This window comes from Xyrauchen texanus, chromosome 8 (genome assembly GCF_025860055.1).
Source record: "Xyrauchen texanus isolate HMW12.3.18 chromosome 8, RBS_HiC_50CHRs, whole genome shotgun sequence".
NCBI classification, from domain to species: Eukaryota; Metazoa; Chordata; class Actinopteri; order Cypriniformes; family Catostomidae; genus Xyrauchen; species Xyrauchen texanus.
Window position 1 is genome coordinate 25,572,645 of NC_068283.1, and position 12,647 is coordinate 25,585,291.

General features: G+C 48.0%; 1 long non-coding RNA gene across 2 annotated transcripts in view; it reads right to left on the reverse strand.

Annotated features, from left to right (window-relative positions):
• LOC127647178 (uncharacterized) overlaps nt 1–12,647 on the reverse strand; it is a 32,747-nt gene that overhangs the window by 14,981 nt on the left and 5,119 nt on the right. Inside the window, exon 1 of one of the 2 annotated variants that reach the window (XR_007971021.1) lies at nt 9,781–9,899. The exons of the other annotated variant lie outside the window; for it this stretch is intronic. This is a non-coding gene — a long non-coding RNA (uncharacterized LOC127647178). Of the gene's footprint in view, nt 1–9,780; nt 9,900–12,647 lie in introns of those variants that run through there. 2 annotated transcript variants of the gene reach the window in all.

Below are 12,647 nucleotides of genomic sequence, written 5' to 3' on the forward strand. Positions count from 1 at the left end.
CTACCGAGCTTCCTAGAGCTCCGCTTTCCAAGCCTACCGAGCTTTCCAGAGCTCCGCCTTCCGAGCTTCCCGAGCCTTCCAGGGCTCCGCCTCTCGAACCTTCCAGGGCTCCGCCCCCCAAGCCTCTCGAGCCTTTCAGAGCTCTGCCCCTCAAGCCTTTCGAGCCTCCCAGGGCTTCGCCTCTCGAGTCTCTAGAGCCTCTCAGGGCTCCGCCTCTCAAGCTTCTCGAGCCGCCCAGGGCTCCGCCTCTCAAGCCTCTCAAGCCCTCCAGAGCTCTGCTCCTCAAGTCTCTCGAGCCTTCCAAGGCTCCGCCTCTCAAGTCTCCTGAGCCTCCCAGGGCTCCTCTCGAGCCTCCCAGGGCTCCGCCCCCAAGCCTTTCGAGCCTACTAGGGCTCCGCCCCCCGAGCCTCCAACGGCTCCGCCTCTCGCGCCTCTTATGGCTCTGCTCCCAGAGACTCCAGTGCCTCCTACGGCTCCGCCTCTCGAGCCTCCTACGGCTCCACCTCCCGAGCCTCCTATGGCTCTGCTCCCAGAGACTCCAGAGCCTCCTACGGCTCCGCCTCCAGGGCCTCCTACGGCTCTGCTCCCAGAGACTCCAGGGCCTCCTACGGCTCTGCTCCCAGAGACTCCAGAGCCTCCTACTGCCTCTCGAGCCTCCACGCTCCCGAGCCTCCTACGGCTCTGCTCCCAGAGACTCCAGAGCCTTCTACGGCTCCGCCCCTCGTGCCTCCTACGGCTCCGCCCCCAGAGCCTCTTACGGCTCTGTCTCCTGAGCCTTCCTTGGCTCTGCCTCTAGAGCTGCCTACGGCGCCACCACTCTCAGCTCCATCTCATGAGTCTCCCTCAGCTCCGCTTCCTGAGCTCCCAGAGCCTCCCTCGGCTCTGCCTCCTGAGCCTTCCTCGGCTCCACCTCCTGAACCTTCCTCGGCTCCGCCTCCGGGGCCTGCCTCGGCCCGGCCTCCGGGGCCTCCCTCGGCTTCGTCTCCCAAGCCTCCCTCGGCTCCACCTCCTGAACCTCCCTCAACTCCGCCTCCTGAGCCGTCCTCAGCTCCGCCTCCCGAACCTCCCTTGGCTTCGCCTCCCGAGCCTCCCTTGGCTCCACCTCACGCGGCTTCACCGACCTCTCCAGTGGCCACTCCTCCTCCCAGGCCACCTGAACCGGTCCTTGCCCCTCGGCCATCTCCTAGGCCACCAAAGCCGGCCTCTGTCCTGTGGCCTCCTCCCAGGCCTCCTGACCCGGTCCCTGTCCTGTGGCCTCCTCCCAGGCCTTCTGACCCTGTTCCCGTCCTGTGGCCTCTTCCCAGACCTCCTGACCCAGTCCCTGTCCTGTGGCCTCTTCCCAGACCTCCTGACCCAGTCCCAGTCCTGTGGCCTCTTCCCAGGCCCCTGACCCAGTCCCTGTCCTGTGGCGTCCTCCCAGACCTCCTGACCCAGTCCCAGTCCTGTGGCCTCCTCCCAGGCCCCCGGACCCAGTCCCTGTCCAGTGGCCTCCTCCCAGGTTCCCCAAACCTGTCATTGCCCGGGGGCCAGCTCCCAGACCACCTGAATCTGTCCTTGCCCTTTGTGCCCCTCAGGTCTTTCTGCCTGCCCTCTGTGCCCCCTTGGACTTCCTGCCTGCCCTTTGTGCCCCCCTGGACTTCCTGCCTGCCCTCTGTGCCCCCTTGGACTGCCTGTCTGTTCTCTGTGCTCCCTTGGATTGCCTGTCTTGCGTCCCTTTGGTCTGTCTAAATGTCCCTTGTGCCCCCCTTCATCTGTCTGTTTTCCCCCCGGGTCTACCCCCTCACTCCTTGGTCATTTTTTCTTGTTGTCATTTTTTTGGGTCTTTTCCCCTCTAGGACCGTCTGGAATCCGGTCCTTTTGAGGGGGGCCTATGTTATGATCCCTTTCTGTCTGTCCCGTGTTTTCTGTTTCACCCGTCTCTGTTCACATTCCATGTCACGTTTTCCTTGTTGTCCGCCCTGTGTTTCACTGTCTTCGTGTTAAAACTACATTTCCCATGATCCCCAGCACTCATCACTGCCAGCCTTGTGTCATTGTGCTCACCTGATTGTAGTTTGTCATCATCTTGTATCCAGTGTATATATACCCTGTTTGTTCTCCATTCCCTTGTCTATCATGGATGTTTGTGGACGCCTGTCTCCGTGCTCCTCCTCATGTTCATCCTGCCTGTTCTGCCTTTGATGTTTTCCGTGCTTGCGTTTTGTTTCCCCATCGCGGGTATTTCCTTTGTTTGTGTTTTGTCCATTTAGTTTTCACCGTTGTTAATAAAATCACTGCATTTGGATCCAACCCCTTGTCTGCCTCCTCCTGCATCGTAACAATGGCCAAGCAAATTTTAACTAAATGCATTTTTGAATATCTGTATTATTGATATATGACATGACAAACTGAAAAGATTTGACTATAAATTCAGTAAAAATGGGCTCAAATTAACTTTTTTCTCTGCTGTTGCAGTACAAATGAAAGGAAAAACTTTGAATGTTTTTTTGAAGTTGAAGGACATTACAGCCATAATTGGATATGTACTGTGATGAATGGTGGGGATTTATATTGTGTGTGACTTTGGTCCCGCCGATCTGAACGTTTTGCAGTACGTTCTCTTTGCATGGACTGGAGGTAGAGATAATTGAGCTCACCTGGAGTAGATGATAAAAAGAGAGGGAGACGTGAGTGGCGCGAGTGTGCTCGGGGAAAAACGGGGAAGCTTCTGGTTGCTCGAGACCGTTAGGGTTTGTCCGGCAACGAAGATAGCTAGATAGATAGATTATATCTGTGTAGTAAGTAATAGTGGGACGGGGTGGGTAGCAGCACTGGCCACATGTTCCCGGAGTGATTTTAAGAGCTGTGTTTTCATAAGAGACCGCAGTCAGCCCTTGTGATTCCCAAAGAGAAGTTGTATAACGAGGACTCATTAATGCCCGCGCCATTGTGATCAGCTGTGACTGCGGGACGGGAATAATGCGAAGAAGAGCGCGTGCTTTCTCTGTGGACAGCTTGGCACGGCTGATTCCTTTCCCGAGAACCCTGGGCGGGGACTTGCTTCCTGAAAACGGGGAAGTGTTTTATACTTTACTTATTTCATGTATTTTTGTGTATGTGTATGTTGTTGTTGTAAGTTTTAGAGGTTGTATGAACATTGTCTTGGGTACGCTGGACTGGGGACACACTAATGTTTTCCACGTGATGAATGGATTGCTGTGTAATCACGATTTCTATTGTGCTGTGCGGGGCTGGGGAAATTTATCAGAGTGCAGTGTAGTGACGTGGAGTGTTCATTTGTGTGTATCACCGGTGGTCCTAGTGTGAGCGTATCAAGTAAATGTTTGGGTGAACCTCGTTTTAATGTTTATTTATATCATGGTAATATTTTGTTACAAGAACTTAAATAAAGTGATATTTCTCCCTAATGGTTGGTGTGTGATGTACCCTCTGTCCTCCATAAACAGTTAAACCTCTATTTAAAAAAATTAGAAAGGTTTACTACAGTACATTAAAAGTATTGGTTGCAAAACTGTGCACTTAATATGGTTTTGGTAGCTTGGCAGTTCAGGAGAACTTACCCATTTTCAGTCACAGTTGTGATGGAAAGATTTGAAAAACTGCTCCCAGAAACTTAAGGTGTATGACTGTAACGAGAATGAGGCAGCGAAGGCAGACGAGGAGGTGCGGATCCAAATGCAGTTACTTTATTCAAAGATCAAATAAACACAAAGGAAAAACCCACAATGGGGAAACAGGAAACTTAAACACAGAGAACTCGGGCAGGGAAAACATACCAGGCTAATAACACTCAACGATTGACAGAGGGGAGTAAAAACAACCGGGTTAAAATACATGGACAAGGGAAAACGGGAGCCAATGAACAAACAGAACTCAAACAAGATGATAAGGTGATAAACAGAAACAAAAGGGAAACTTAACGAGGGCAGGTGAAAACAATGAACAGTGAACACGGGGGCTGACAGGAAGACTATGGAGGTACAAGGGTGACAAAAGTGAAAACTAAGGAATAACAAAAGTGACAAAAATGACAAACAAAGGGCAACAGTGAGACAAGACAAGGTAAACGTAACAGAGCCCCCCCTCAAAGGATCGGATTCCAGACGATCCTAAAACAAAAACCAAAGACAAAAAAACCCCACAAAAAACAAAATGAGGGCACCAGGGGCAGACAGGCAGACCAGGAGGGGGTACAAGAACAAGAAGGCAGTCCAAGGGGCACAGAGGGCAGGCAGGAAGTCCAAGGGGGCAACGAGGGGCAATGAGATGGTCCACGAGGGCACAAAGGGAAATGAGACAATCCACAGGGCCAATTAGGCAGTCCCTGGGGGCACAAAGGGACAGGTTTGGGGGCCAGGGAGGCATCGACCGGGCAAGCACAGGTTTAGATGGCCCGGGGGCTGGCCATAAGGCAAGGGCCGGCTCAGGGGGCCTAGGAGGAGGCCACAGGACAGAAGCCGGTTTTGGTGGCCTGGGAGATGGCCGTGGGCCAAGGGCTGGTTCAGGGGACCTGGGAAGTGGCCACAGGACAGAGGCCGGTTTTGGTGGCCTAGGAGACGGCCATGGGGCAAGGACCGGTGCAGGAGGTCTGGGAGCTGACCTCAGGGCAAGGACAGGCTCAGGGTGCCTGGGAGCTGGCCATAGGGCAAGGAAATGTTCAGGAGGCCTGGGAGCTGGCCACAGGGCAGGGACAGGTTCAGGAGGCCTGGGAGTTGACCACGGGATGTGGGTAGGCTTGGGGGACCTGGGTGGTGGCCGCAGGATAGGGGCCGGCGGAGCCGCGTGAGGCGGAGCCAAGGAGGACTTCGGAGGCGGAGCCGTAGAAGACTTGGGAGGCGGCGCCGAAGGAGGCGTAGGCAGGACCGTGGGGGGCCTAGGAGGTGGAGCCGTAGAGGACTTGTGAGGCGGAGCCAAGGAGTGCTCGGGGGGCAACGCCGAGGATGGCTCAGGAGGCGGAGCCGTAGGAGGCTCAGGAGGCTCTGGGGGCGGAGCCGTAGAAGGCTTGAGAGGACCGAGGGGCGGAGCCCTGGACGGCTCGAGAGACTTGAGGGGTGGAGCCCTGAGAGGCTTGAGTGGCAGAGCCCTGGAAGGCTCGAGAGGCTTGAGAGGCGGAGCCCTGGAAGGCTCGAGAGGCCCGAGGGGCGGAGCCCTAGAAGGCTTGAGAGGCTTGAGAGGTGGAGCTCTGGGAAGCTCAGAGGGCGGAGCTCTGGATGGCTCGAGAGACTTGAGGGGTGGAGCCCTGGGAGGCTTGAGAGGCTTGAGAGGCGGAGCCCTAGAAGGCTCCAGAGGCTTGAGAGGCGGAGCTCTGGGAAGCTTGGAAGGCAGAGCTCTGGAAAGCTCGGAGGGCGGAGCTCTGGAAAGCTCAGAAGTCGGGGCTCTGGAAAGCCCGGAAGGCGGAGCTCTGTAAAGCTCGGAAGGCGGAGCTCTGGAAAGCTCGGAAGGCGGAGCCCTGGAAAGCTCGGGAAACTCGGAAGGCGGAGCTCTGGAAAGCTCAGGAAACTCGGAAAGCGGAGCTCTGGAAAGCTCGGGAAACTCGGAAGGCGGAGCTCTGGAAAGCTCGGGAAACTCGGGAGGCGGAGCTCTGGAAAGCTCAGGAGGAGGAGCCCTGGAAGACTCGAGAGACTTGAGACTTGGGAGGCGGAGCCCTGGAAGGCTCGAGAGGCGGAGCCCTGGAAGGCTCGGGAGGAGGAGCCCTGGAAGGCTCGGGAGGCGCTGGCTCTAGGACGGGCACGACCACTGGCGCTGGTTCTTGGACGGTCCCGGCTACTGGCGCTGGCTCTGGGACGGTCACGGCTACTGGCGCTGGCTCTGGGACGGTCACGGCTACTGGCGCTGGCTCGAGGACGGTCGAGACTACTGGCGCTGGCTCAGGGACAGTCGAGGCTACAGGCGCTGGCTCACGGACATCTGAGGCTACAGCCATTGGCTGGTTGACCATGGTAGGCGAAAGATTGGGTTCGCTGGACGCTGGGAGCCGAGCCACAGGGGGTTCTGGGGACGGAGTTGCGGTAGACGGAGGCTGGAGGGCAGAGCCCCTTCCCTTTCTCCTCTTCCTCCGGGCGGATGAGGCTGACAACGCTGGAATGCTGTTCGTGTTTGGCGTGACCTCAGGCTCGCTGACCGTGGCAGGAGTGGGCACAGGCTCGTTGACCGTGACAGGCGTGGGCTCGCTCACAGTGACATGCGTGGGCTCCAGGGGTGGCTGAGGGGTCTCTACTGTGGGTGGGATGCTCGCTAGTAGGGTCGCCTCTATGTAGTCGAGTAGAGTCCAGCCGGGCGTTAGCAATGGCGCCCGCTCCCTCAGCGAGGGGTTCAAGTTGTCCCTGAAGAAGACCATCAACATTGAGTCCGGGAAGTTTGTAAGATTCACCAGAGGGAGAAAGTTGAAAACGTGGTCTACTATTGGGCGGTCTCCTTGTTTCAAGTTGAGCAACTGGTGGCTGGCCCAAATAACTACTGGATCCATGGTAAGGGTCAATCGTTCTGTAACGAGAATGAGGCAGCGAAGGCAGACGAGGAGGTGCGGATCCAAATGCAGTTACTTTCTTCAAAGATCAAATAAACAAATAAACACAAAGGAAAAACCCACAATGGGGAAACAGGAAACTTAAACACAGAGAACTCGGGCAGGGAAAACATACCAGGCTAACAACACTCAACGATTGACAGAGGGGAGTAAAAACAACCGGGTTAAAATACATGGACAAGGGAAAACAGGAGCCAATGAACAAACAGAACTCAAACAAAATGATAAGGTGATAAACAGAAACAAAAGGGAAACTTAACGAGGGCAGGTGAAAACAATGAACAGTGAACATGAGGGCTGACAGGAAGACTATGGAGGTACAAGGGTGACAAAAGTGAAAACTAAGGACTAACAAAAGTGACAAAAATGACAAACAAAGGGCAACAGTGAGACAAGACAAGGTAAACGCAACAATGACTCCCTTTACATTCGCCTAATTTTTATTACTTTACTGTCACCAGTTGGAAGTTACACATATGTCTTGTACTTGAGTTTTGGGTCTGCTTGTTGTTAAATCCTGGTTATGCCAACAAGTGCACTCAAAACTCCTGTTTCAGTTTGGGATCCAAAGACATCTGCAAAACTTTCCACTGGTGACAGTAAAGCAGTTTAAGCAAATTTACTTGGAGTCACATGATTCTCGAAAATGTTGCATGGCAACATAGAAGTTTCTGGGAACAGTTTTTCCACATCTTTTAAGCATGACTGAGGCTGAAAGTGGGTAAACTCTCCATAGGTGCTAATCTACAAAACCATATTTGGTGCACAGTTTTGCAGTCAGTACTTGTAATGTACAGATCCAAATATGGCAGTTGATGAAAGTCAATTTAAGCCCATGATTGTCCTTTTAATAATTACTTTTAGTGCAGTTAATATTGTATGGTGCTTTTCATTATACAGTCGGAGGTACATTTTGGTGAATAACATGGCATTATCTATCTGTTTCTTTCTCTGTTAGGATGTAACTGACAAGGACTTGTACAGTCAGACTCCAGTGGCAGTCCTCTGCGTTAATCAAGAAAGTCCTCGGCTAAACCCATCCACAGTGGGGATCAACTTTGGTGATTGGTGAACTGGCCAACCTGCCTCTGGCCTTCTGTGTCCTTTTCGGACTGATTTATGCCCTGCATCTGGACTAACCCAAGTGCATGAAAAACACTTTCTCCTTTATTCTGCAGGTAATGCTCAACCTGGGAAAAGGTGAGCTGACACCCAAAATTCAGTCTTTGAAAAATCAGCTTGCAGTGTAAAACGAGCTTCCCAATAGTTATACCTCTGTTACAAATATCTGGTGGTTAGTTTGAAAGTTTACTGTTGTGCACTGTTTCATAGAGACAAAGGTTGGAAATCTCTGAAACTTGAAGTTGGCAAGGCAATATGTTCCTTTGACTGTATTGCTGTCTGTTGTATTTTCAAATGAAACGTTCTAAATTGAAATAAAACAGAAAAAGAATGTACTTTTGTTATTTGCTTTCTTTGTTTTTTCATTAGTTGAATTATCGAGTTTTATTAAAAAAAATATATATATAAATTTAATTTGAGAAACTAAGTGGAGTAACTGGACAGAGCAATTGATATTACAAATGATTTCAAGTTATATAAACTTAGAATTTAGTGCATTGAAATTCAATATACTAACTGAAATAACTGCAAAGTAATTTATATTACAATTGTTTTTAACCCTGGTGCATCCTTGTGGACATTTTTGGCTTTTTCAGTTTTGTTTTTTTGATAACTTTGTCTGTGTTAATGCTAACTGCATAAAAATTTCCACAGGTGTGAATTTTTATTGGAATTTTAATATTTCACCCTATTTTCTTTAAAAAAATATTTTTTGCACTAGTTACACAAAATACTCCCTCTTAGCGTCGTTTTGGACAAAAATGGCCCATTAAAACTGCGATTTTTAATCCCAGTGCCATTTAACTATAAAATTATGCAATCTTGTTTAACATGCTTTCATTATGTTGGCAAGGCTTCAAAATTTACATTTTAAATATTTTTTATCAGATCGTGCCATTTTTTCAGGTTTGGCATATCATCGCTTTTGTTGTTGTTTTCTGCTGTTTTTGGCTTATGCATATTATAGAGCCAATTAGATACATTATGAATATATAATTGTGTGAGTGTGTTGGTATGGATTTCAGAGTGTGGTTTGTATGTGTCTGAGGCTCTAATAATAAAAATAAAAAAAATTCTGTTTAGCATTTATTAAATTGAAAATAATTATAATTATTATATTTTTTATAAAAAACAACAGTGGAATTATGTAAACAAACCGGCGTTTAAAGTGTTAAAATTCTGAAAATAAATGAATGTTTGGTAATTATGATTAGAACTGATGCTGGTTAAAATATAAGTCAGTGAAAGTAGAAAAAAATATTATTCTATTATATTTTTATGACACTTTTTTGACATGGCCATTTTTGTCCATTATGGACCTAAGTGGAAGCTTTTTTTTTTTTTTTAATCTGATACTGTATAAGCATCAAAATGAATGTTGTTGTTAAAGTGTTAAAATTCTGAAAATATATGAATGTTTGGTAACTATGATTAGAACTGTTTCTGGATAAAATATAAGTCAGTGAAAGTAGAAAAAAATATTATTCTATAATATTTTTATGACACTTTTTTGACATGGCCATTTTTGTCCATTATGGACCTAAGTGGTAGCTTTTTTTAAAATCTGATACTGCATAAAAAATATGAAAGCATCAAAATGAATGTTGTTGTTAATCATTGACATATCCGAGGCTCTAATAATCAAAGAAAAAAAATTCTGCTTAGCATCTATTAAATTGAAAATAATTACTATTTTTCATTTTTTCCTAAAAAAACAACAGTGGCATTATGTAAACAAACCAGCGTTTAAAGGGTTAAAATTCTAAAAATGTATGAATGTTTGGTCATTATGATTAGAGCTGATGCTGCTTAAAAAAAATTATGTCAGTGAAAGTGGGAAAAAAATATAAATCTATAATATTTTTATGACAGTTTTTGGACATGGCCATTTTTGTCCATAATGAACCTATGTGTAACTTTTTTTAATTGATGCACAAGGGTTAAGTTAAATTATCTTTGAATTTAGTGTATTGAACTTCAAATAAAAGTTTGAAATGCTGGAATTTTTAAGTTAACTTCACTCAAGTTATAAGTACACATTACTTAAATTTAAGGCAACCGATTTCCTCAAATTTATGTACATTCAACTTTTCCGGGTTTACAGTAGGCGATTTCTTAGCTCTGTCACAAACCTTTGCAGCCTTATCCATGACGGTGACCAGTCATTTCTTTAGAAATGCAAATTTCAAGGTGATTCCATAATTTTTTTCTCAACGTTGAGTGATTACATAAGTTTTCCTCTACTTCATCTGGAAAAAAACAAAAGTGACATTAATTAAAATAATGTAATTTAATTTTTCATTAAATTTGTTTTGTCTCATATCTGTGATTTGTTTATTTGCTACGAAGTAAAAAAAGCTGTGTGGACATCCTCTTAAGTGTGGTGAATCTAATTTTGCCAGGGGTTGTAGCCTATTTGCAAAGAGTAGGCTATGTTGGGGCCTTTAAACAAGCGCGCTTCTCCGGAACTGGACCACGGATCACAGATCGCTTGACTAGCACTGATCAGCGCCACTGAAAAAGAGAGTTGCGACACTATTTGAACTCGCCACCACGCGGTTACGTGGTTCATGTAGCTCTCAAAAGTTCCAAACAAATCCGCTCTGTCAACCTGTTTGAATGGGTTTAAGCAGGACAGACAGCATCAGCAACTATATGTGCAGCAATTTTCGTTAAATATTAACACATAATGTGCAATGATTACTACGTTGACTTAATTTATAGTAAAACTGTGTGATGGAGAGGCAGCATCAATCAGTTTTTCTGTTTAATTTTGGAGGGAGAGTATTTCTCCCATATTGTAGAATACATTTACAGTATGTATGTATTAATATATTCCTCGTAATTCTATGGTCATAATTACTCACGTTCTAATGTTATCTTATGTAAAACATTCACATAAGCATGCACATCAAGTCAAGTCAAGTGGTTTTTATTGTCCAACCATTAGTAGGCCTACAGTACACAGGACCATGGTGCTACATAAAACAACAAAGGACAAACACAGAACACGAGACTACACAGACTAAATAACATATCAAGTGAATATCAGTGAATGCAAGCAACAGCTCAATTTAACACAAGAAAGAAGTTTGGTCAATAGTGCCAAATCAAAAAGGCAACCAATTGCATTCAAAAAAACATTTTATTATATAATAAATCCATGGAGAGGGTAGATCATTTTTTCCTTGAATGGGCAGTCTTCATAGAAACTAATTTGATCTCCTACAGGGAGAGAAAGATGGCAGAAAGCAGGCCAGGAAAGGCATAAATGTGTTCAAACCACGCAGCCATTATGTAACCACCCACACTGTACTACGGGCGACTTACAGGTTCCCTCCTGGACCAATGATTTTCTGGGGCTCAATAACCAAGGAAAACGTATCGGTTACCTAACGTAACCTCGGTTCTCTCTAGATGAGGGAACGAGTATTGCGTAAGCTAGCTTACGCTACGGGAAAGATTCATCTTTTCTGAGATATTGAAGCCAAAAAATGATCCTTAATTTTTGTATCCATTGTCAACGCAGTGCGGCAGCTGCAGACCTTGAGCGGCTAGCTAGCGAGCTCATAGGTTGCTCTGCGGCAACTGCTGCAGCCTATAGACGAGCTTGGGCGAACTCGCATCCGATGAGAGGCGTCCGCGCGCTCACTGCAACAAAGCCCGCCAAAACGGGCGTTACTAGAGTGCATATAAGCGTAGTTCGTAGGCTGGAACCTTGGTTTTCATTGACTGAAGCGAAAAGTCGCTCGTGGCGTGAGCACGGCCGGCTACGCAATACTCGTTCCCTCATCTAGAGAGAACCGAGGTTACGTTAGGTAACCGATACGTTCTCTTACGAGAGGTTCTCTCGTATTACGTAAGCTAGCTTACGCTTACGGGAACCCATTGTCAACGCCGTGCGCTCAAGCATCCACTGTATGAGCCCCAGGGAATTAAGGGGGACCCGTGGGAGCCCTTATGAGTGGGGAAATAATATTTGGCCGGCAAGAATGCGGGTCATTGATTGTGTAATACATAAGCACATAGTGGGAAGGGAACGACAGAGCGGCGGTGCTGGTCTGTGTGGAATGTGTCCCATCAGTGCAGCTCACCAGGGGAGCTGTAGCGTATTAAACCGCTAGTAGTTTTTCCTGCAGAGCGGGCACTTCCATATTGTAAAATCTGACAAAGGTGGAGGGGGAAGTCCATCCCGCTGCCACACATATGTCGTGAATGGAAATCCCGCTGGACCATGCCCACGAGGATGCCATGCCTCTAGTGGAGTGAGCCCTAATGCCCAACGGGCATGGCAGGTCTTTTGACGCGTATGCAGCAGCAATAGCGTCCACTATCCATCTAGATAGTGTCTGTTTCGAGGCGGCGAGACCTTTGGTGCGCCCTCGAACGAAACGAAAAGCTGCTCAGAGCGTCTGAAAGCGGCGGAGCGCGCAGTATACAATCTCAGTGCTCTGACCGGGCAAAGGAGATTGGCGTCGCGTTCGCTAATGGGTGCTGGCAGCGCCGATAGGGAAATGACCTGTGCTCTGAAAGGAGTACCGATCACCTTGGGAACATAGCCGTGTCTAGGCTTTAAAATGACCTTGGAGTCACTTGGTCCAAACTCAAGACACGCAGCTGACAGACAGCGCGTGAAGGTCTCCCACACGTTTGACTGATGACAGGGCAGTCAGAAAAACGGTTTTGAGTGAAAGGTATTTCAAATCCACGGATTGAAGTGGTTCGAAGGGGGGCTTTCATAGTTTCGAGAACTATAGAAAGATCCCAGATAGGAACCGATGGGGGCGCGGGGGTTCATCCTTCTAGCTCCCCTGAGGAAGCCGGATGACCAGCTCGCTTTTACCCCATGACTGGCCGTGCAGGGGTTCAGCGAACGCCGCAATGGCCGCCACATACACTTTGAGCGTGGATGGGGATCTGCCCTTATCCAGCAGCTCTTGTAGAAATACGAGCAGCGACGACACCCCACATGTCCGCGGGTCCAGGTCTCGGTCGGTGC